The following is a 24185-nucleotide window of genomic DNA, read 5'->3' as shown; positions in this document are numbered from 1 at the left end:
CGGAGCGAGGCAGAGCGAGGCGGAGCAGAGCCCACTCCTTGCTCGTTTGATTGCGCGCCACGGCTAATTTTTGACGGCCGGATTTAACAGCCGGGATGCTTGTCGCGGTTTACGGCATCGGGCCTCCGTTCCCTTCCACGTGGCCAAGCACCTCCGGTGTCCTGCCTGACGTCGTAGTGTCCACGCCCAGTGGGCCAGAAGACCAGCGCAGGCGGCCAAAACTCTAGACTCTAGAACTCCACTATGCGACACGGCGTCACCCTCCACGAGGCGCATCAGGTCAATCAGACGAGTGTAATGGAAATTATGTCCGTTTTGTTAGATTAACGCGTGCCTCGCGCCATCGGGCCGCATCGCTAATGGGGCGTTGGGTCTGCCGGCCCTGCCGGCCCTGCCCCCGCCGCTTACGCAATAGCATAATTATTTGCTTCCAATTTCCGGAAGCCAAATTGGGTTTCAGCCGCGCTTTGCGCAGACTCGCACACACCTACACACCGGCACAGCGAGTGCCAAACTCAGGCACGCGTGCGGCGTAGTTACGACCGCATGAACCTCCATACGCGTCGTCTGTCAAAGTGGTCCCGGGACAAAAAGGGGAAGTGGCGCTACCGGCCGGGCCGGAGCTCACTACTTAAAGCGGATGTGGCCAGCGAGGTAAAGTGGCACCACAAACTCGCAAAACGTTGCACGCCCCCGGGTGGGATCGAACCACCAACCTTTCGGTTAACAGCCGAACGCGCTAACCATTGCGCCACGGAGGCTTGTGTAAATCCACGGAACACAATTGATTGATAAAGCTCTGTGGCATTTCGATTCACAAATGATGCAACTGCGCCTTCAGTCTTAGAAAAATATTTGTAACGCCCCCGGGTGGGATCGAACCACCAACCTTTCGGTTAACAGCCGAACGCGCTAACCATTGCGCCACGGAGGCCCGGCATCGATGGCATCTCGGTGTCCGAAATACGGAGCGCTGCGTTGGCGCTGTTATCGCTGTGCCGCGCGCTGTTCAGCTGTCGAAAACCGCTAAGCAGTGCAATGCATATATACACAGCGGCGAGGCGGGGCGGGGCGGGGCCGCGAAGCGCGGCGTGCTGTATCGCTTCAATATCACGCTCGTTGGCCAAGTGCAGCGCGGCATGGGGCGGGGCGGGGCGGGGCCGCGAAGCGCGGCGTGCTGTATCGCTTCAATATCACGCTCGTTGGCCAAGTGCAGCGCGGCATGGGGCGGGGCGGGGCGGGGCCGCGAAGCGCGGCGTGCTGTATCGCTTCAATATCACGCTCGTTGGCCAAGTGCAGCGCGGCATGGGGCGGGGCGGGGCGGGGCCGCGAAGCGCGGCGTGCTGTATCGCTTCAATATCACGCTCGTTGGCCAAGTGCAGCGCGGCATGGGGCGGGGCGGGGCGGGGCCGCGAAGCGCGGCGTGCTGTATCGCTTCAATATCACGCTCGTTGGCCAAGTGCAGCGCGGCATGGGGCGGGGCGGGGCGGGGCCGCGAAGCGCGGCGTGCTGTATCGCTTCAATATCACGATCGTTGGCCAAGTGCAGCGCGGCATGGGGCGGGGCGGGGCGGGGCCGCGAAGCGCGGCGTGCTGTATCGCTTCAATATCACGCTCGTTGGCCAAGTGCAGCGAAGCGGCATGTGGCGCGGGGCAGGGGCGGGGCCGCGAAGCGCGGCGTGCTGTATCGCTTCAATATCACGCTCGTTGGCCAAGTGCAGCGCGGCATGGGGCGGGGCGGGGCGGGGCCGCGAAGCGCGGCGTGCTGTATCGCTTCAATACACGTCGTTGGCCAAGTGCAGCGCGGCATGGGGCGGGGCGGGGCGGGGCCGCGAAGCGCGGCGTGCTGTATCGCTTCAATATCACGCTCGTTGGCCAAGTGCAGCGCGGCATGGGACGGTCCGATGCGCCGCCAGCGTCGCCGGCAAAGAGGGCAGGCCAGACATGACGGCTCCCCTTCGACCCCCTTCGCTCTCCTCGGCTCATTGCACTCTGATACAACTTGTTTAGAAGTTGTTATCTTCACCTGCACCGCACGCCCGCCTCGCCGCCACCGCCTTTTGTCTGAATTTACACCACTTACGTCCGGACCGGAACGCCGCCCCGCCCCGCCCCGCCCCGCCACGCCGCGGCGACGGCGCTCTTCGACTTTGCACATTTATCTCTGTGGTCGCGGGGAAAGAGAATAGAGCAATAAAGAGGAGAGCAGGGAAGGGGGCGGCGGCGTCGATACCACATCACTCCACCGCCATTCCGTGTCGCACCGCGCGGACTGCACCGCGAGCCGCGCACAGTGGGCCAGAAGACCGGTGGAGCCGGCCAGATTCGAAACGCGTTTTGAGCGCGTGAATCGGGCGAACGAAGGCGCAGGCTGAAGTTTGCGGCCGTCCGAAGTTTAAGAGTGCCGGCCCGAAATAAAGGTCGAAAGGACTAGGGACCATCAGCCCCGGGCCGGGCCGAGCCAAGGGCCGAGCCAAGGGCTGGGCCAAAGGGCCGCGCCGCCCTGCCACCCGGACCCGGAACGGAAGTCCATGTTGTTCGGCGGGGTTACTGCCGGCGGGGCGGGGAAGGCGAGGCGGGCGCGCCCCTTCAGCGGCGTGCAAATTGCCTGAAAAATTGAACAGCCCCGCCGAGGAAGGATTGCTCCTTCAGGAGATCATGAGCGGGACGGCGGCGCAGCTGAGGAGGCACCGCCACCGCCCTGGCCTGCGCCCTGGCCGAGGCCAACAAGGCCCTGCTGCTGGATTTACGGCCAAAACGGCAAATTCGCTTTCAATGTTTCATATTATTGTTTTGGAGCAGCGAGTGGCGCAAGAGCGATGGCCCGCGTGCGGCGACGCTCACCGAGGAGCAGTTTGGAGTAGACATGTGCGCCGCGCCGCCGCTACGCCGCCGCCGACAAATTTTACCACGCCGCCGCCGCTGACCAAAATTTGTGGCGCGCCGCCGCGCCGCCGCCGATGATTTTACCGGCGGCGGCGTCGGCGTCGCGACCTTATATGCCCAAAATATTTGCATTTCCATCAGAGCGAGCGCCCAGTGAGGAGGCACCCACGCCCGTTCCCGCCGGCGAGGCCAACAAGGCCTTATTTTGCTTGATTTCCCGGCCCAAAAACTAGCCAAAATTGGTTTTTCAATGTTTTAAAATTAAAAATGTTTTGGCGCCGCCGCCGCCGGCGCAAGAGCGAGGCCCGCGTGCGGCCCCCGACGTTTTCCACCCGAGGGGGAAGCAGTTTGGAGTGACTGTACTTCTTCCGGCTCGTTTCGCCAGAGAGAGAGAGAGAGAGAGAGAGAGAGAGAGAGAGAGAGAGAGAGAGAGAGAGAGAGAGAGAGAGAGAGAGAGCTAAGCGCTTTAACAACAGTGTTTATTTCTTTTAAAATAGTTTAAAATAGTTTTTAAAAGATTTCGTTCAGGGGTCATTGAAAACCAAAGGGCGTCTCTTTAGGGTGTGCCGGAAACGGAAGGCAGCGACCTCCAGAGTCCCCCCTTCATTCCCGGAACGCCAAATGCAGTCCGAAGTCGCCAAGTCGTCGCCGGTCAAGGCCGATCGAGGTTAATCCGCGTTAAAGAGCTTGGCGCCCACTCCGTTTAAGCGCGCCCGCGTCGGGGGACGGCCGGGGACGGCGCCGCCTCGCCTCCGCCAGCACACTGCCGGGAGGACTGACGAGGAAGTAATCAATGTGACAGTGCAGAAATTCTACGACACGACGACGTTGCCCGGAGAAAAACACCAAAAAAATAAAATAAAAGGGAGATGGACCAGTCCAACAACGAACCCTCCTTTTCATTGGACTTTTTCTCCTCTACCTGGATTAAGGTCAAGGGTATTCGGGAAATAATTGCAGGGGAAATACAAGGCCATGATAAATCCTCTCTCTCTCTCTCACTTTGACGCCGCCGCTCCGTTTCCGCGAAACTTCGACGCCTTTTCTTCGGCCAATCCCGAGGCCGGTCGGCATCGGGGCGGAAGAAGGCGGTGCACACTGCAAGGCATTCCCGTTGTCCTGGAAGTGGCCGTTCGTCCGATCGTCCCGTCTCTCTCGCACTCGCGGCCCGCTCCGTGCGCGTGCGAGGGAGACGGCGAGGAGCCTGTTCGGGGCACTATTTACTCCGCTCAATTTGGTTGAGTATCGGCGATGCAGGGAACGAGGTCGGGGGAGGGGACTGCCAGCAGTTGCAGGAACAGCAGGTTTTAGGCTCGAGGAGGGGAAGACGGTGACACATTTAGAGAGAGAGAGAGAGAGAGAGAGAGAGAGAGAGAGAGAGAGAGAGGAAAAGGCAGTAATTGAGTGAGAAGCGGCGTCAGCGTTAATCAGGGAGACCTGGGGGGCCTAAGGGGGCCAGCAGGGACTGTCTGCTCAGCTGTGAGCCCTTCCTCTCTCTCTCTCTCTCTCTCTCTCTCTCTCTCTCTCTCTCTCTCTCTCTCTCTCTCTCTCTCTCCGCCCTCCTCATCCCCAGAAGTCCCTTTTGTTCCTCGTCATGCTGCTTGGAAACTCGAGCCGAACGTCAGGGCCGCGACGAAATCCACGCCAACGAGTCGAGACTGTTGTTTAAAGCCAGCCGGCCCGGATGAGCAATCTTTGACACTTCATAAACTCTAGAGAAAGCGGGGGGGGGGGATAAAATAAAAAGCAGGAATCACCCGGCGAGACACCTTGAGAGGGCGATCGAGTTTAACGCCAAGGTTGAGTGAGTCTGAACTGGATCCTGAACTGGAAGCGCCTCCACCGGTCTTCTGGCCCACTGTGCGGCCCGGCTTGGCACGGCCTCGGCCCTAAAGTATCAGTCAGGGCTAATCCAGGCCGACCCTTGCCGCCTTGCTGCGGGTCGCAGGACGAAGGACGAAATTGGAGGGCCTGGCAGCCTCGCAGCCTCGCCACGACAAACCTTTCGCACCCCATCAGAAGGCCATCAAGGGCTGGGGCCAGGCCATCCCCCGGCCCCCCGGCGTGCCCCAGGCCGTGCCCCAGGCCGCGCCCCGGCCCTCACGTCTGTCCGCTGCCGCCTGCCCGCCTTGCTCCGCAGGTTCACGACTTGCATAAAATTTCCTAATCAAAGTTTGCCCTGGTGGAGCGGGATCCCCGTCGGGGTACTCGGATGGGCCAGACGGTTAGTTGTGTTGATGTAGTGCTCAGGCGGCTTGGCTCACGGGCGAGGAGGGACCCAACCCGGACGGCGCCAGGCCTGTCTCGGACTCATGGGGCGTGCCGTGTAGGCGGGAGAGAGACAGAGCGACGAAAACGACTCACGTCAGTCTGCAGCCTTACGGTGTACGTAATGACCTCCAGGGCCGCGGTCTGGTCGCAGTGCCGGTCGGGCCGTCGCAGAGCAGCACACAAAAGGGCGAGCCCTGGCGGCCAGGCCCTTGGCCAGCCGGCCCCGCTGCGATACGCGCCCAATGTGTGGCCCTGGGGCCCCGGCGCGGCCCTGCAGGCCCTGGGCATGGCCCTGGGAAGGGCGGGGCGGGGCCCGCAGGCCGGAGGGCGCGGCGGTTCCGGACAAGTTCATTCAAACCGTGCACCCTTTGGCGCGGCGCTGGCGCGGTGCGGGCGGGCTCTCGAGCCATTTCACACACCAGGGCGGGGCGGGGCGGGGCGGGGCGGAAAGGTCTTAAACTCGGCCCACACGCACCATTGCGCTTGTACGAGTGTGCCGGAAGCCGCCTGCAGCGCCGTGTGTTCAGTGCAGGCCGGTCTTTGTGCAGGCACACTCTGTCTCTCTCGCACTCGCGGCCCGGTCCCGCAGGGCGCGAGAGGGACGGACGGATTCGTCGCCATCGCGGTGGGCCGCCAGGGGCCGGCAGGCGACACGCTGGGCAACGCAGCGAAGGCGCGGCCTGCGTAAGTGGGCAGAAGTTGCCACAATGCATCGTTGTGGAAGGGTTCCCACCAGCCCCAGGCCGACCGACCGCGCCTGGCTGCCCCGTGGTCCGAGTCTCGACCAGAAGCAGCCGCATAGGCCAGACAGCACGTTCGAAAGTAAGGCATCATTTTGCGTACTTACTTCTACTGGCAACACACTTTACACGCACGTACGACTGCAGCGGAAAAAACCACACACACACACACACACGCCCCCGAGGATTCACGAACGTGGACCGACAATTTTGATGGCTTGCGTCGTCACCCTCCTTCCGAGCCCTGCGGCCCTACCGCCCCGCCCCGCCCCGCCAGGCTGGCCCATAGAGTTTTACAGCTGCTCGTCTTGGCGGCGGGGCGGGGCGGGGTTGAATCCGCAGCGCACTGGGCGGGGCGGGGTGGGGTGGGGTGGGGCGGGGCGGGGCGGGGCGGGGCGCGGTTCCTGCGTGGGGGTGTGCTGCGCGCACAAGCAGGGTTTATTTAAGGTGGAGCAACAGTTGCTGCTTATCGAAAGCGTTTTATTTTCCGAGTCACTCCGGGCCGGGATTAAGGCCGGTGTGCAATGGCGCGGGGCTGCGCAGTGCTTCGCAGCAGAGCTCCGCCGAGCGGTACCTGGGACGGTCCACGGCGCGACGAAAGGCAACCCGAGGCCCGGGCAGCCCGACTGGGGACCCGTGTAATGTTCTCAAGGCGGAGAGTCGCTCTAGCGGGGTCGCAACGAGATGGAAAACACGGCAACAAGCGTACCAAGTGGTTCCGCCAAATGCAGACTTTTGTGCGTGGAAGAAAGAACCGGGCGGGGAGGCGTGATTCGGTTGGAGGGACGCCATGCCGTGACTCCAATCAAAAGACTTCGGCCTCCAAAGCCCAATGATTACGTTGTTTTACGCGGCCTTTGATATTGGGCTCGACCAGTTCAGCGTGTCACGTACGAACGCGCTGAAGGACAAGTCACACACACACACACACACACACACACACACGCACCTCACGACGGGAAACAAATGTTTCTTCCGACGGACGATGGGTGACGGCACCACAGGGTTTGTTAATGGCACGAGGGAACACCGTGCAGCAGGTGCTGAAGAGATTGCACACTGTAAAAACAAATTTGTTGTCCACTTTGTTGTCCATTTTCAAGTGACAACCGAACATTTTCACAGTGTCGTGGTGGTGGCGGCGTCGCGCGTGTCCAGAGGGACGGAGGAGAACGTCGCAATGGGATTGAATAAAGCGCTATATCGTCCTCGGCGACGAAGGGGAGAGGTTGGGGGGGGGGGCTATGGGATCGCGGCGTGGAGGCGGGACGCCCAACTTTTCAGACAACTGTCGTGTGAAATGACCCTGGCCACGGCCATGGCCGCGCCGTGCCGGACCCTCGGCCGGACCCTCGGCCGGACCGCAAGGCGAGGCGCGGGGACGGTACACACACTGTACACACGGCACACGCGGACGGTCCGTGGACCCTCGCGCTTACCTCCAGCAGCCCTTGTAGTCCAGCGTCCCCGCCGACGCCGACGCCGTCTCGACCACACTGTAAACAAATTATCGTAAGGACAAGCACACTACTAACGTATTTATGAAAAATAATAATGAGGACTTGTTCTTGTTAGGTATGTTTCAAAGTAAAGGTATCATCAGCTGAAAAAAAAAACTACGGTTTTTTTTGTTTATTGTTTTTTTTTGGGGGGAGCTCATTTGTTTTGTTGTTCGAACCCTTGTTTGAGATAAGAGGAATCGGGAGGCATCCATTTTAATCACCGAGGCGCCACATGTGTCGCTCTGACTCGCTCTCCAGCCGGGTTCGCGCCGCGCCTCGCCCCGCCCCGCCACGCCCCGCCACGCCCCGCCGCCACGCCCCCGCCACGCCCCGCCACGCCCCGCTCGGAGCGCGCGGCAGGCAGGACACTTGATATCCAACGCAAACTGGGTTAGCTGGCGAAATATTGCAAATTAAATTATTATTCTCGGCGAAACAACACGCGAGGACGGACGGACGGGGAAGAAGCGGCGGCAGGGCGACAAAAAAAAAGGGGGGCAAAGTAATTGCAAATGTTGCTGGTTTGGGAGCAGATGGCGGGGCGGGGCTCCGTTCACTCAGTGACAAAATCACCACCGAAAAGTGGCTGCCCCCTTTCGCTGCGTGCGCTTCTTTCACGTGCCTTGTATTTTTGCCGTGCCTTTTTTTTTCGCAATTAGCATTTTATGAAGGTGTTTGGGATTTGCGGGTCGGCCGGCCCTGGCGCAACGGTGGCTCACAGGGCAGCTTAGTGTCACGGGACGCCCCTGGGACCGGGCCAGGCGGGGCCGTGCTCTCTCCCTCCTGTATCTCTCCATCTCTCTTTCTCTCCAGAGGGACTGTCAGTCCTTCTGCCGGAGTGCTTTCCATGCTGACGGCTCACGAGAGAGGGATATTTTTACTTTTGCGTTGATGACGCCGGGGCGCACGCGCGCACGCAGGGTGAGAGATATAAATACACAAATATGAAAAATAAAAATTAGAAAAAAATAAACGGAACGGGAGCGCGCGCGTCCGGGCGGATGATTCAAACGCGTCCAGTCGTTTCGGTCCTTCGGTCCTTCGGGATTCCAGGGGCTCCAGGGAGACGCCCCAGTCATCCTGTTTGCGGCGTGGCAGGCGTGGCCGCCGATTGGACAGCCCGCCGGGCAGGCCGAGCTGGCAGGCCGAGCGGGCAGGCTGTAATAGGCGTCCTAACCTAACCTCTGCGGTGCCAATGGTTTGCTTTTCGGTCCGATTCTGCTCGGGTCGCTGAGTCAACCCCTGCAGTGCTGCTCGCTGCGCCCTACACCGTCTTATCCACCCACGCTTCCCCGGGGGGCTGCTGCCCTGGTTGGTCGTATCACAGACCCCCAAGGTAATTTATTCAAGCTTTGCGATGAATATTGCATCCATCCACACACACACGGGCATTCCTCGACACGCAAACACAGACACAATCGCAGAAGCCTCACAGGCACGCACTCGGTAGAGGCAGTCGTTAAATGTGTCGCCCCTTGCACTGAAGATCCCGCCGGGCAGTTCATCCAGTCCCTACGAGGCCAGCCCCGCAAGCTCTGCAGGACATGCAACTCCCAACGAGGTCCTTTGCCCACTAGGTCTGCACTGCACTAGGCTTCTGCAGGCAACGCCTCAAAAAAAAAAATGTCGAGAAAAGGGATTTTTGCGTAAGCTGACTAAATCTGTGCAGGTTTGGCTCGGGCAAAACTTTCGAAAAACTAAACTGAAATGTGTCTGCCAAGATGCAGCGGAAACTGCAAGCATCTAGCGGGAGTTGAACCCGGGCTGCACTTTATCTTGAAAGGTCAGCGCCCCAAGCCAGCGCCGCCCGTTGGGGAATAACACTGTGGCAGTCAGACTTTAGTCGCCTCCTGCTACGACTTGCCGGGGGAAACATTTGCAGCCGACATACAAGTTTGTTTTGTGGACAATCGCGCTAACTGAGATTGTGTTCCTGACCAGCATGGATTGTTTACACAAAAATTCATTGCCGACACAAACTTTGCATTACTGCTCTCATAAGGGAAACCGTCGGGAAAGTAGTGGCAGGGGACAGTGCGCGGGCTTCTGATTGCAGCGCCCGAGTTGTCCTCAGGGAAATCCAGTCCACGAGCCCTCTTCAACTTAAATGTATAGGCTAGTCGTTGCCGGATTTTCCTCCTGAGCGCCGTGTGAAGGGGAAATCACTGACAATTTCAGTGTACAAATTCAATGAATTTCAGTCGAATTTCGACGAATTTCAGGCACAAACTCGAGAACAAACTCACCCCACTTGGTGGAGGGAAAAAAGAAAAAAGAAAAAAACAAGTCGTGAACTACGCAACGGTTTTCGCCTGACCGCGTTGGCTCGAGTTTTGAGGAGCGTGCAAACAGGAAATAACATCCACCTCCACCAGCTGCGTTTTCATTGGCAGTGATGTCGAATGGCCGTCTGGCTCGACAGCCTCGCGTTTATTTGCGGCAGGAGGATCCTTTTTCACGCGGGTCTGGCATTTCATACCAGTTTCCTTTGGTTTCTTTCTGAATGAAAGCAAACAAATTGAGAATTATTTTTGGAAGGTGACGTCAGAAACGACTCAGGTGACATCCACAACAGTGGATGAGTGATGATATTAAAAAACATCAACACAAACTGAAAATGAATAGTTGACAATCAAATTATAAACAGTCAAAATCCTTCCCCCTGAATTTCCTGTTACGTTTTGAGTCAGCATGTCTGTCATTTTTTTTTCTCCTCTCCGCCGAGGAGGCGACGCGTCTTTGTATCTCACACCGGACTGAACGTTTGTTTACACTGCCTGCGCGCTCTGTCGGCTCGCAGGGCAACTTGTCCGGGGAGCAACAGAAGACGGAGAAGGGGAGCGAGGGGCAGCGGCGGGGTGAAATTGAGTAGGTAAGGCAGGCAAGGGGAGGGGGGAGGGGGAATCGCGGGCGGCGGAAAAAAAGGCAGAGAGAAACAACAGCCTTCTTTTCGCGAGTGGGTGCGCTGAGCTCTGCGCGTCCTATTCCGCGCCGGAAGGACGGACCCGTCGCAGAGAGGGAGAGAGAGAGAGAGAGAGAGAGAGAGAGAGAGAGAGAGAGAGAGAGAGAGAGAGAGAGAGAGAGAGAGTGTGTGTGTGTTAGACGGGAACACTGGTTGGTGCAGGTGTCAAAACAATTATCAGTGCTCAGGTTCCGAACCGCCAGACGCCGAGACGACGCTAGCGGTTCGACTTGAGGTTCTCCCAGCCCCGACTGCACACTAAATGGATTGCATTTCTCCTCTGCGCAGGTAAAGTCGGGGCTCCTGGAAGCGGCGAATCTGCGCAGCACACTGGTAACGTTCAAAAACAAAACGCCAACAAAGGCACAACGGTTTAGCGTTGTCTTTCGGACAAAGGAAATCAAATTTATGAGGCCCGTTTGCTTAGCGGAAACGCAAAGCCGCACCGTCCCGAAGGTGTTTTGAAAAATGAAGTTAATTACCCGGGCCTGCGAGTGCTGCTGGCAGTTTCCAATTGCAGGCGGGGGGGTGTTGGGGGGGGGGGGGGGGGAGGGGGGAGGCGAAGAAGGGAAAGGGGCAGATGTCTACCGCTGCGCCCTCTCGGATAATAGGATTCCAAAAGTTGAGGGCACTCGACCATAGATCAGGCGCGCCAAGAAAGGGCTTTGGTTTTGACACGGCTCACTCTGATTGGCTGCTCGCCTCGGCCAATGAGGGCGAGGGCCGCCGCCGGACGATAGTGCTTTTTTGCCTGATTTGAAAAAACAAAGTCGGGGGACTCGGAGGAGCCGCCGAAGGGTGCGTCTGCTCACGGCACTGGAAGTTCCGATTCGTGATTCCGAGCGAATTCCAGCAGCAGTGCCGGGAACTCCAGGAAGGACAAACGTCTTCATTAGGAAGGGAAACCAGGCGGCTGGCGTCGGACGAGTCGCCGAGAACGGAGCGACGGGAAACGGGAAACCGAAACGGCGTCGGTGTTTGAACCCGCACCTGTAACCGCGCGGTAGCCACTTTTCCCCTTAGTCGATATGACGCAGGCCTTCGACAGCTATGCACCACCACTGCTGCCAACTTCGGGGAGACGCACTGCGGCTGGAGAGAGAGAGAGAGAGAGAGAGAGAGAGAGAGAGAGAGAGAGAGAGAGAGAGAGAGAGAGAGAGAGAGAGAGAGAGAGAGACGGGGTCAAAGTGCGACCAATAATACCGCCTCTTTTCCCTTGTCCTTTTTCCAACCTTTTTTCATGTCGGCCGAAAGTTGGCAGCAGTGCTGCGGTACGGGCACGGTGCGGCTGGCGGCCCTGCCAGGCTGCCAGCAGACCGATTCCGAGAGTCGTTTTCGTCGCTCTGTCTCGCACTCATGGAGCGCCCCCTGTAGGTGCGAGAGAGCCAGAGCGACGCAAGCGACTCGCTCGGAATCGGTCGACAGGCCGCCAGGTCCCACACCCGGCCCCGTTCAAAGCGCCGCTGGTCTCCCAGCCGACAGCCAACGGGGAGCGGGCAATGCGGCCGGTGACGTCACCGAAGGCCGCAGCGCAGCCAATCAGCAGCCGGTGTGATTCTGCTCATATACCGTGTTGGCCTGATATTGGGACCGGAAGGAAACGGGGAGGAGGGGGAGTATGTGTTTCGAGACAAGCGAGCGGCAGGCCTCCTAGCGGCGGACATCCGTATCTTTCTTCATTTTATTGTCCCCACGCCCTCCCTGCACACACACACACACACACACACACACACAGAGAGAGTGTTGTTGTTGTGTGACACCGCCCCGATTGAGTGGCGTGGCCAGATTCAATTCGTCAGACCGGCTGCCCTTTCGGACGATTGTCGCTAGAACGCCATTTAATAAAAATAAACAGCCACGAGTCTGTCGCTGGCTTTGTTGTGTAACGACAAATTAGTTAGAGGTCAAATTTCCCTCTCGGCTCGGATTTTCACGGTCGGAAAGTGCCTGAAGGTGAAAGGCCACGCATTTCCCCGTTCTTTGTGTCGGCACTGATGACATTCCACTAAAATCCGTTTGAAATACGCGACCAGGTCGTTTTCCGAGCCATCCATTCGTTAAAAAAACCTTTTGTGCGCGCGAAGCTCGAAACAGACTGGCCATGTTTCCGCGTTGCCGGTGTAGGCGCCGCTATTATGGCGGATGTCACCCAAATCGAATTCCCTTCGTCAAAGCCCTCGGCGGCCCTCGGCGCCCGAAGATAAAAGAAGGGCAACGCGCGCAACGCGGCCGACGCACAGTGGGCCAGAAGACCGGTGGAGGCGGCCAAAACTCTAGACGCGTTTTGAGCTCCAGAGTCGCTAAACAGGACTCGAACCGGACGTGTGACCCCACCAATGGATTCCTCGTTCGGTGAGCAATCCATTGGTGGGGTCACACGTTCGGTTCGAGTCCCATTTAGCGACTCTGGAGCTCAACACGCGCCTAGAGTCTAGGCCGCCTCCACCGGTCTTCTGGCCCACTGTGCGAGGGCTGAGCCGCCCCGAATTGGAATAGCATTTGGCGCCAAAAATTTGGGCACGCGTTCTCGAGCGGCCAACACGTACCGGCGCGGCGCGGCGCGGCACGGCGAGGTTACTTCGTTGTTGCTTCCTTGCAAGGGTTGTAAGGCAGGCCGCCGAGTCCTTCGAGGAGTCCTTTAAAACGCCCCGTGCGCCTAGGCGGGGTGTTCCGCCGACACAATCCAATATTTTGCCAGGAAACGACGTTGCCGTTTTCCAGGCATCATCCCCATTTTTGTGAATGACTTCGTTACGATAGAAGACAAAAAACACCCCAAAAAATTTTACTGTACTTTTTAGAAAAAAAATTACACAGATCATGAAACGCGTTTGAGTGACCTCACAAGGCACTTAGCTCTCTTTGTTGTTTATTTTTTTAAAATGCGACTTCACTGCAACGCCAGGGCGTCGCACGAGGCCCCAGAAATCTGCAACCATGCTAATTTGCGCGAAAAGGAGGGGGGGGCGTTTCCTTGGACACTGGACCAGACGGGGCTCATCGCCTGTTGCAGTGTGCTGCGCGGACCCCTTCCGCTCGTCACCCTCTCCACGGCACAGAATTCCGAAAAGCGACAACTTTTTCCGAGGAAAAAAATAAAACTTTTTCAGGCGCAGGGTGGCAGGACAGAAGGGGTGGGGGAGGCAATGAGGAAGAAAGGGGGTGGGGGTATCGGTGAATCTCGCGGCCCGCCCTTTGAAAGATGTCGCTGTCTGCTGCTGTCTCTCTCTCTCTCTCTCTCTCTCTCTCTCTCTCTCTCTCTCTCTCTCTCTCTCTCTCTCTCTCTCTCTCTCTCTCTCGCAAGCCTCCGAGACGGCTCCGATAAATCAATGAGCGCGACAGGCGGTCCATCAAGATTTGTCTCCTCATCACGACCGTCACGGCAGTCACGGCGGGGCCGTCACGGGCCGTCACGGGACGTCACGTTAATCTGTCACGCCGCGTCTTATTGCTTTCGTTCGGAACGTTATTCCGGGGCCAATTATATACCATTCTCGCGGTCGTGTCAGACGTTTCGGCTCGCAGTGAGTGAAGGCGTTTCTGCGCGGCGGCGGCTCGCTCGGGCCTTTCACGTCCATGGCGGAGCCAACGGCCTGGGAAGAATAGCACGTTTTGCCCGCTTACATGGGCAAAGTGTTTTTTTTTTTCCCATTTCCAGGGGCAAATTTTTGCGCGGGGCCGACGTGGACAACACCAACAGAGAAAGTTCCCGCCGCGCGCGGCGATGTCCACTGGCAAATGAGTTGTCGGGCAAGTTTTCCATGATTTAGAAATCCGCAACACGCCGCGGCGCAGTCTTCGCGCAGCAAATGATGAAGTATTGACATGACAGGGTGATGGATCCACAACGCGAACGCTGAATCATTCGCGTCGGCGTCGTGGCGGCGGCGGCGCTGGGTTCGCGGTACTCTATGGTGATGGATGGGGGCAGTGCCTGTGAGTGCGTGCGTGCGTGTGCGTGTGTGTGTGTGTGTGGTCAAGGCCTCCCGGGTACGCAAGTGTGTGCGTGGGTGCAAGGCAAAGGGTAAAAGAACGGCATGCGTGTGAGTGTCAAATGTGTGAGTGTGTGTGTGAATGTGCGAGTGTGTGTGTGTGTGTGTGTGTGTGTGTGTGAATGTGTGTGAAGGCATGGAGTCAAAGTAGAAGCGAGAGCGCTGCGTGCAGCGCCTTTATTTCGGGAATGCAATTCGCGCCCAATAGCACGGCACGCAAGTCCCCGACGGTACCGGAGCGCGTCCGCCCCTCCCCCTCCCCCTCCATTCCAGCCCCCTCATCCTCGCCCCTCTGGTTCCCCCCGCCTTCAAAATTCCCGCCGCTCCCGGCGGGGGCCGCCCCGCCCCGCCCCGCCCCACCCGCCCCGCCCCGCCCCGCCCCGCCCCGCCCCGCCCCGCCCCGCCCCCGTTGCGTTGCCGGTCGCCTTCCCGCGGGATTAGGGGTGGGATTTGTGATCCCTGCATTCGCGTGCTCGTCGTGTCGGCGTTGCTAGGCGCTGCTCGGCGTTGCTTTGTGGAGGCAAATCCAGCAATAACATTACCGGCAACAACAATATTGTAGCAACGCGGCAATGGGCCGCAGCCGGTGCGGCGCGGGGGTCCGGGCCGTCCACGCCGCCGAGGCCACGCCGAGGCCACGCCGAGGCCGCCGCGGTACAGTCGGGATTAAAAAGCGACTCGCTTCGTTTTGTTCGCGGCGATTCGCGGCCACAGTGGCGCCACACCGTCCGGCGCGAGCGTGCCGCGGGTACACTACCTGCCAAAATGACCGCCGGAATGGAAATGCAATCGGTTTTATGCGTGTTTTCCCCCTGTCTTTTTTTTTTCGTTTGTTTGATTTTGTGCGGGCCTGTTCTGTTCCACCCTCCGTCTTTACGAGCGGGCCGGGTTCAACTCCGCCTTGCCGGGCCTTGCCGGGCCTTGCCGGGCCTTGCCGAGTTTGAGTCACACCGCGAACCAGCCCGTCGTGGCCCTCCATGATCTGTGCACCGCGCTGCTTTACGGGCCGTCCTCACCTCAAGACACGTGTTTCCCGCTGGAAGAAAAATGGCCGGGGTGAAAACAAAAACAAGACGCTTGATATGAATATTGAACCGTTCTGATGTTGGTATTACAACACGCTCGACAAATCGACCCCCGCTGCTGGTACCACGTGTCCAAAACAAACACTTTCAATCTTTTTGCTTGTTTGTTGTTTGTATTGGGATTCAATCTGCAGGGGCTGCTCTGCCACGTTGATTATTCCGTCCCACACTATCCGGACAACGGAGCACGCACGGCTTCTCTCTCTCTCTCTCTCCCTCACACACACACACACACACACACACACACACACACACACAAACAAGAGAAAGGATTTTTTAAACGAGTGCGCTCGGTGGGATAACTTGCTACAGAGTATAAAACAAGATGAAACGACTTGGGAAACGTGAGTCATAATTTGAATCCCTGAGAGTTTGTGTGCGCGCCCGCGCGCTCCTCTCGCGTTTTGGGATCACACAAGTGGTAAAGTGGGTTAGGTCCGCGTAGGCGCGACTGAGGGGAGAAGGGGGAAGGGGAGGGGGACCAAAAGAGAAGGGGGGGGGGCAGAGCCCGCTCTCATCCATCTCCACCCTGGACCTCCCCTTCCCTGTAGTACGCGCAATGCCCCGTGCGCCCTCTCCGCGCCATACCAATGCCACCACCGGTGTGTGTGTGTGTGTGTGTGTGAGAGAGAGAGGTGCGTGTGCGTGTGTGTGTGTGTGTGTGGGCGCGAGCGCGGGAGAGAGAGGTGCAATGGATGGTGGTAGTGGCCTATAACCCCCTCGCGAGTGAGTAACCCCTCCCATTCCGCAGTAGTGTTGGGCGGCCGGCCCCGGCCCTGGCCCGGCCGGCGTTCGCTATCTCGGGGTCCAGATCTCTCTATATTAAACTCGTAAGTCGCCGGCCGGCCGGCGGGGCCGAGGCAGCGCGGGACCGCCGCATGACAGAGTCTTTGGAAAGACTTTGAAGCGTGGTCCCGCCCCGCCCCGCCCCGCCCTGTTTCTCGGTTTGATAAGCCCGGCCAGCACACCGCCCAGTCCATATCCGGCAGTCTAGGGCCGCCCCTCCCCGCCCCGCACACCCCTTCCGCGTTGCCGCCACCGCTCGCTATGAGTTTTCCGAACGAGCAGCTCAAAAGTACCCCTCCTCCTCCCCTCCCCTCCTCCCCCTCCCTCCCCTCCTCCTCCTCCCCCTCCCCTCCCCCTCCTCCTCCTCCCCTCCCCCCCCCCCTCCCCCTCCTCCCCTCCCCCTCCCCCTCCTCCTCCTCCGCAGCGTTTCGTGCGGTCACTGGAAAAACTCGCCGCGTCCGTCCGCCGGCCATAGCCCGGACACTTTGGCACGATAATGCGTGTGCAAAGTGCGAGGGAGACGCGTTTAACCGCTTTGTCTCACTCAGCTTTAGGACCCGCGCGTAAACCCTCCAACGGCCATTCATTTGTCGCCTACACCGTAAGCCGTCACAAACTGGATCACTGTAAAAGATCGGCGTTCGGCTCGGTGCAGCCGGAGCGCCTGGCGGGCGGGCAGTCCCGCCACGCAGCGGGCGCCAAGTGTGGCCTACCTTGCAGGCGTTCGCAGGCGGCCGAAACTCCAGACGCGTTTTGAGCTCCAGAGTCGGTAAGCAGGACTCGAACCGAACGTGTGACCCCACCAATGGATTCCTCCTTCGAAGAGGAATCCATCGGTGGGATCACACGTTCGGTTCGAGTCCCATTTAGCGACCCAGCAGCTTAAAACCGGTCCGGGATTTTGACCGCCTCCACCGGTCTTCTGGCCCACTGTGCGACCCCGCGCCGCCCGGCCCGGCCGCAGTCTTTTATTATTGGTCACACTGAATGGCGGGGAGTGCCACGCGCTCACACAACAGTGGTGTTTTCCTTTGGCAAGCGAGCGCCCCGCCCGCCCGCCCCGCCCCGCCCCGCCCCGCCCCGCCCGCCCCGCCCCGCCCCGCCCGCGCTTTTCAATGCTAAACAAATGGCCGGGACTGGCGGACTGGGACCCACAGCGCCAATTGACGTCGGCAATGCTTCTGAGACTGGCAGTAACGACCGCCGGAGAAAAACCGACGCGGTCTCGGAGGGCCCGCCGAGGGCTGCCGAGGGCGGCGAGGCCCCACACCGAGGCGGCCCGCCGAAAGGCCGCGCCTAGGGCCGTATGGCAAGCCGTATGGCGAGAGCAGACGCTTATTTTGAATCGAATAGCTCTTTGGATGACAAATTCAGCCGCGCCGATGAATGGGCGCGGGCCACACCAGTTGGCGGCACACTGGGAGGGCGGTGCATCTCAAAGGGAGGAGGCGGAGCGGCTGTCAAAAAGGCAACGGAGAGAGAGAGAGAGAGAGAGAGAGAGAGAGAGAGAGAGAGAGAGAGAGAGAGAGAGAGAGAGAGGCAGGAAAAAAGGAAGGTCTGATGGGAATTTGAAGCACCGTTATGCCGTGTTCCGCTCTAATGAACAGACCATCAGCCGGCCGTAATCCATAGCGGAACGCGCGGTATAAATATTCACACCTCGCCCCGCCCCACCACGCCCCCGAACTCCGCGGCCTGACCGCTGCCAACACGCGGGCCATTACGCGGCGAAAGGTAATCCCGCCGTCGCACAGTGGGCCAGAAGACCGATAGAGGCGGCCAAAATTCTAGACGCGTTTTGAGCTCCAGAGTCGCTAAACAGGACTCGAACCGAACGGCACCGTTCTGGGTACTTTAACAACTAAACAATTCCCCTTTTCCCCAAAAAGAGAGAAAAAAAACTCGCGATTACGGCCTACTGCTCGAGCAGCTAGTCTACTTAACCTTTGTCTATTCTAGCGCGCCACTTTACAAGTTTTAATGGAATATTTTACTTGCGTGGAGGAAGCGTGCACTTAGGCAAAAGGGGCGGGCGCGGCGTTTAAAGTTCCCGTGTCCGAGCCAACTGGTCAATAACTCAACAGGAGGGCCATCCCTTTGCTCTCCAGGCCGACAACCCATATTTTCTCACCGCGTCACCACATGCGAGGGAAACGTGCCATCATTTCCTTTTTTTCATTTTTTATTTTATTTGTTTTTCCTCAAGAAAAGGCACGATAAATCAGAGAGGACGTTCATCGATTTGCACTCATTAACGTAATGAGATTGGCGGAGACCACCTCGAGCCCACGCCCGCCACGCCCCCACACTCGAGCAGGGACCAAGTTAGTCGCTGAGGTGTCGCCGAGGGGGAGGGGGGGGGGGGGAACACGCAGGAACTGAAGGGTAGGCAGGCAGGGGTTGACAGTTGCGTGGCAGGGGGAGGCACCTTGCGGGTCTTTACAAGGACAAGTGCCGGTGCGTGTGTGTGCGAGTGTGCGTGCACGCATGTTTGACTCGAGTGGAAGACTATATGCTCACCTGCAGTACAAGGTGTTGGTCTGGAGCGGGGCGTGGGGTGGTTTCCTCCGAGAAGCAGCGCGCCGCTGTGCTACTTCATGAAACTTATAATGGGACGGGGGTAGGAAACGCGCCAAGACGGACAATCCAACCGGGAAACTACTCTCGGAATAACTCACCAAGCGTGTGTGAGTTTTTTTTTTTTTTTTTTTTTTTTTGCCCGTTGGCTCCCTTGCCCTTCTTCGGGTGGTGGCGATACTCCAGCGCCTCCGTGACGCGGTGCGCGGTACGCGGTCCCAGAGGGACAGACGTCGACATGCCGGGGGGGGGGGGGCATTGGCGCGCTCGCAGTCGTGGAGCGCAGCTCCCGGTCGCATTTCAGGGAATACTTGTTGAAATCTAGCCTCGCCCCGAGCGTCGCAGCGTCGCATACCACGCCGCAAAGACCCGAAGAGCGTGGCGGCCCCAGCGGAGCGACGAGTCCGGGTTCGAAACTCACTTTTATTATTTCGGATAAGTTTTTGTTTTTTTTTCGGTGGAGGGTACAGGCGGCCTTTTTTATTCTGGACACTTTTTTTTGTTCGGTCCGCGGGGAACGACCTTCTGACAACTGTATTCGCCATTCAGCGAGCCGCGCGCAAGTGACCCACTCCCCCCTCCTTCCCCCCCCCCCCCTCCCCCCTCCATCGCGGAAAAGTGAAAGTAATAAGAAGCAGGCAGAAATAACGGGCTGCCATCGGACGTAACAGAAATAAACAGTCGCGATTGTGTCGGGCGCAAGAAAATGGGGCGCGGGCCTGGCAGTGGCGTGGCGGGGCGGGGCGGGGCGGGGCCGGCAGGACAAGGTTGTGCGGGGTGGGATCGTTTCAAATGCAAATATAGCGACTGCTGAGCCTGACCGGACCTCCATCTACTACCCCTTGCTGTGTGTGTGAGAGTGGCTGTGTCAGTGTGTGTGTGTGTGTGTGTGTGTGTGTGTGTTAGTGTCAGTGTGTGTGAGTGAGGCTGGAGGAATGTAACGTAGTGCTCGGCCGGTACGACGGGGTCCATACCTGATCAGGCTGCTCTGTTGTTGCGGGGTCCACGCCACGGGGTCCACCATGGGGTCCGCGGGGTCCACGGGGTCCACGGGGCCTAAACCCCCTTAGTGGCTCACCCCCACCCCGCTTCACTCTTTGCCTCCGGACCCCCTCCCCTCATAAAGCCTGACCCGCTAGTCGCAGTCACTACTGCTTGGCCCCGACGCCCTGCGTACAGCCTGCGCCCCCTCCCCCCACCACCTGCTACTGTACAGCATCTGACCTGGCCCCGCCACCCGAGAGTCCCACTCTACACCCGAGACCTGCTGCCCTGAACCTGCGAGCCGAGACTGTAATCAACCCTTTAACACTTACCGCACCCAGCTCAACTACAATGTCAGACCTGCGCAGAGATCTCCTCATGACGCCGTTTGACTCAATCTCCACGGAAAATTTCATGGAAGCCCAAGGCAATTGGATCAAACCGTAACGAACTGCAAAGTGAGCAAAAACAAAAAGATCGGCGCTGCCAACCCCGACATGAAACAATCCCGTGCCAACTGTAAACACGCAGACGTATTTTCACGCGTTCCGCTCGACGAACGCCTCGCCTACATTGGCAGAAGCATTCTGGCCTGCCGACTGGCGGCAGTGGCGCTCGCGAAAGTGGACCATTATTAAAACGTTGTCTGCAGGCAGGGCGGCCGGGCTGCAGGGTGGCCACCACGCAGATGAGGCGCCGAGGACGGACGGCATGGACATTGATGGATGGCCACGCTTCGCTGTGCAGACTCATTCCGAGAGTCGTTTTCGTCGCTCCGTCTCTGTCGCACTCGCGGGGCGCCCCGTGCAGGTGCGAGAGAGACGGAGCGACCAAGCGGCCCTTCGGACTCGCTCGGCCGGCTATGCCGCTCGTTCCGAAAGGGCGTTTGAACTTTGGCGCGCAAAGAATCCCTTTGGCTGCAGTCGTCGCGCTCGAGTCATTTTTAATTCGCCGCGCAAACTTTGAACTTCCCGACGCAGAGACGTCAAGTGACCCTCACGCGTGAGTGCGAGAGAGAGAGAGAGCGGGAGGGGCTTCGGAAAACCATATATCGCGCGACACGCCAAGTCGTAATGAGTTGGAGAGGGGGGGGGGCTGGAGGGCGGGGTCGATAACCACGCGTGGGCACACACAAATCAACACACCCGCAGGCGCACGCACGCACACGCACGCACTCCACGCACTCACACACACACACACACTCACACACGCGCGTGAAGTAGTGTGTGTGTGCGCTGGTGCGGGCGGAGCAGCCCAACAGATCTCACCACCTCCCAACCAACCTCACACCAAGCTTCACCACGCACGCGGTGCGTCCGACCAACGCGTGCTGCGTGTGAGTGAGCGGCACAGGAATGTGGCCATGAAAACACCACGGCATTGGGAAACCGCGGGGGGCAAATCATGAAACAAAAATCTCATTCAACGAACGTTAATGAAAGCAGATGATCCATCGCATTTCACAACTGCTGTGATAGCCGAGAGGTTAGAGACGTGGGATCGAGTTACCGCAGGCCGGCGTTCGAATACCAGCGTCACAAAAGTTTTTTCGACTTGCTATCCTTGCTATCGAGGCCATGAGAGCGGAGCCGTGTGCAACAGGCCCACATGCCGGAGGTTCGACTCCTAACAAATATTTCCATTTAATTTTACTGCCTCACCCAGTGCGGTTCAAACCCGTAAACGTGAGCCCACTCCGTGCAAGGGACGTGGTGGTCCAGGGAGTAGAGGCGTCGGTTCTCAGTGCGAGGGTCGGCGGTTCGACTCCCCCAACTTCTTGCGAAATTTTGACCGGGTCGGTCGAGTCCTGTTGCGTCAAGAACCCACCTCACGCCGGTCCCCTCATCATGGGCCGTGGTGGCCGAGAGCGTAAAGTCGTGTGATCCCGATGGCGGGGTCCGGGGATCGAATCCCATCATTTCATTACATTTTTCGACCGCCTTCCTCCCAGTGCAACTCAAACCCGTCGTCCAACACGCTGCCAGACGTACAAGCGTGATAGCGTAGTGGTCAGAGTCACATTCACCTGGCCACTCCGCTGTGGGTGTCTAAAAAGCAATCCGCTTCGGCGGGTTGGCCTCGGCACTGGAGCGATGGAGTATTTGATCCATCAATCCAGACCATCCGGTGTGTGGTTGCGGGTGGTGCCTCCTTGACTCGTCGGGGAGGCGATGATAAGTCCTTTGAAGCTGGCCTAAAACGCTGTATGTTCGGTACGGGAGCGCCGGACAGTGGGGGTACCATGGGGTACACAACCAACCCTACGAAAACAAGAAGCTCCCACCAAACCTCTTCTCTGTCTGAGTCTCTCTCTGTCTCTCTGTCGTCTCACTCTACGTCCCGCCCCTCAAAGAGCTTCGTACTGGGTGCTCTCACCCTACTGCCTGAGCTTTGGGGTCCTACTGGGTCCCCCGGCGAACGCTTGGGTCGCTGACGGGATTAACCCCAGGTACCTGATAGCACCGGTTCCCATCCCGAACACCGAAGTAAAGCAGGAGGCCTCCCCATTAAGACTGGGGAGGGGGTGTAGAGTTCAAATTTTTCTTTTCCTTTTCAAATTTCTCGGTTAATACTCCTTTTCGTTTCCTTATACGGGGTAGTATGTGGGCTCATTCCAAAGATAGTAATTAAAATTATGTATGAAACAAAATATATAGACCCGAGCGAGGTGGCCGAGTTACGCGTTGCACCCGGTGTGGTCATTGTTGCGCATCGCTCTACTTGTCACGCTTGTTGTTGTTGTTGTTGTTGTTGGTAACACTGGGCGACCTTTGTTGTGCCTGTTCCAGGCAGCAGAGTGACAAGAACGTGCCGACAAGGGGTCCGTGTCCGCCGTGTCGGGGCGGAGGCTGTCGGAGGCTTCGCAGGCCGTGCTGCCGGACTGGCGGAGGCCGCGGCGCCAGCGGCAGCGCTCGGCCATGGCGTCCGAGGCCGGGGCGGCGGGGGCCTCGGCGTCGTCCGGCCGGTCCAGACCTCAGCGACCCTCGTCAAGCCGGTGGCTGTGGCTGAGCCACGGCATCAGTCTGGAGAAAGGCTAGATCAGCCTGGCCTGCCCTCGCCTACAGTGTCGCGGCCCACGCGCCGCACCCCGCGCTGCATGCAGCAGCCAGCGCCCCGGTAAGTGCACTGGGAAAAGGGGTGGGGAGCCCGTCGGCCGTTTATGGCCGATAGTGTGCAGGGCGTGGACCGGCCAAGGGCCAGGGGGAGTCTCAGTCGGCCAGAAGACCGGTGGAGGCGGACAAAACTCTAGACGCGTTTTGAGCTCCAGAGTCACTATAAAGCACTCGAACCGAACGTGTGACCCCACCAATAGGTTCCTCGTTCGGAGAGCAATCCATTGATGGGGTCACACGTTCATTCCGAGTTCCATTTAGCGACTCTGGAGCTCAAAACGCGTCCGGGATTTCAACCGCCTCCACCGGTCTTCTGGTCCTTCCCGCGGCCCTGGCCGTGCTGCCCTTGGCCTGCGCAGCCCTTCGTACGAGGCTCGCGGCGCTAGGCGCTTGCCGTGACAGGCGGAGAGCCAGTGGACAGCCTGCTCATTATTTTGGCCACTCAGGGGCGGGGGAGGGGGGGAGTTCATTTAAGCCTGCGCTGGGTGTGGTGTTGTTTGTCGTGGAGTGCGAGGCGGGGCGGGGCGGGGCGGGGCGGGGGGAGGGCCTGTGGCGTGAGAGGGCGTTATTCTGGACGCTTCAATTATCCTCAAGCGGCCTGATGGGCTTACCTCACCCGTGTAATTCACGTCCTCTCCACCTGGACGATGATAAGACGTGAGTAGCTGCAAATTTCATTGGGCCGGGCTCGGGTTCAAGCACCACCCGGTATTTTTCCCCTTTCCAATTTTTTTCACTTTAATACGTTGCTTCAATGATTCGAGATGGGCTGTAAATTTCAACGTAAAATCAAGAGCGCTGTTTTAGGGGACCCTCCCTCTGGGTGAACATATGACTCCTCGACGTCGACCTCTCTGCCGAGATAGTCGCTCTGTCTCTCTCGCACCGCACGACACGCCTCACGAGTGCGACAGAGACAGAGCGACAGCCTTCGGAATCAGCGCGCCGGTCGGTTCCAATCGCACATCGCTCTGCATCCTGTGGCGCGGTCTCGCGCGCTCGGAGGAGGGGACGGCCAGTACACTGGCAGTACACTACGCCATGCTCAGCCCGGCCGTGTCGGGGCTGAGCCGGGATCACCCGGACGGCAAGCTGGGGGGCGTCGGGGCGCGGCTGGATTCAATCAACTCGCTTTAACGCCCCGCTCTTAGCCGGGGGCCGTCCCTCAACGCCTCTGCAGAAGACCGATGTAGGCGGTCAAAATCCCGGACACGTTTTGAGCTCCAGAGTCGCTAAATGGCACTCGAACCGAGCGTGTGACCCCACCAATGGATTGCTCTCCGAACGA

General features: G+C 58.9%; 2 non-coding genes across 2 annotated transcripts; both read right to left on the bottom strand.

Annotated features, from left to right (window-relative positions):
• Window positions 1-688: 688 nt before the first annotated feature.
• On the bottom strand, window positions 689-761 carry Trnan-guu. Its single transcript has one exon. It is a non-coding gene; the product is annotated as a tRNA-Asn (tRNA).
• Window positions 762-861: 100 nt separating this feature from the next.
• Window positions 862-934, bottom strand: Trnan-guu. The gene has a single exon. It is a non-coding gene; the product is annotated as a tRNA-Asn (tRNA).
• Between the last annotated feature and the right edge of the window lie 23251 nt (window positions 935-24185).

Source organism: Thrips palmi, unplaced genomic scaffold, assembly GCF_012932325.1.
Source record: "Thrips palmi isolate BJ-2018 unplaced genomic scaffold, TpBJ-2018v1 HiC_scaffold_6, whole genome shotgun sequence".
Lineage (NCBI taxonomy): Eukaryota > Metazoa > Arthropoda > Insecta > Thysanoptera > Thripidae > Thrips > Thrips palmi.
This window is presented reverse-complemented; position numbering and strand designations above follow the sequence as displayed.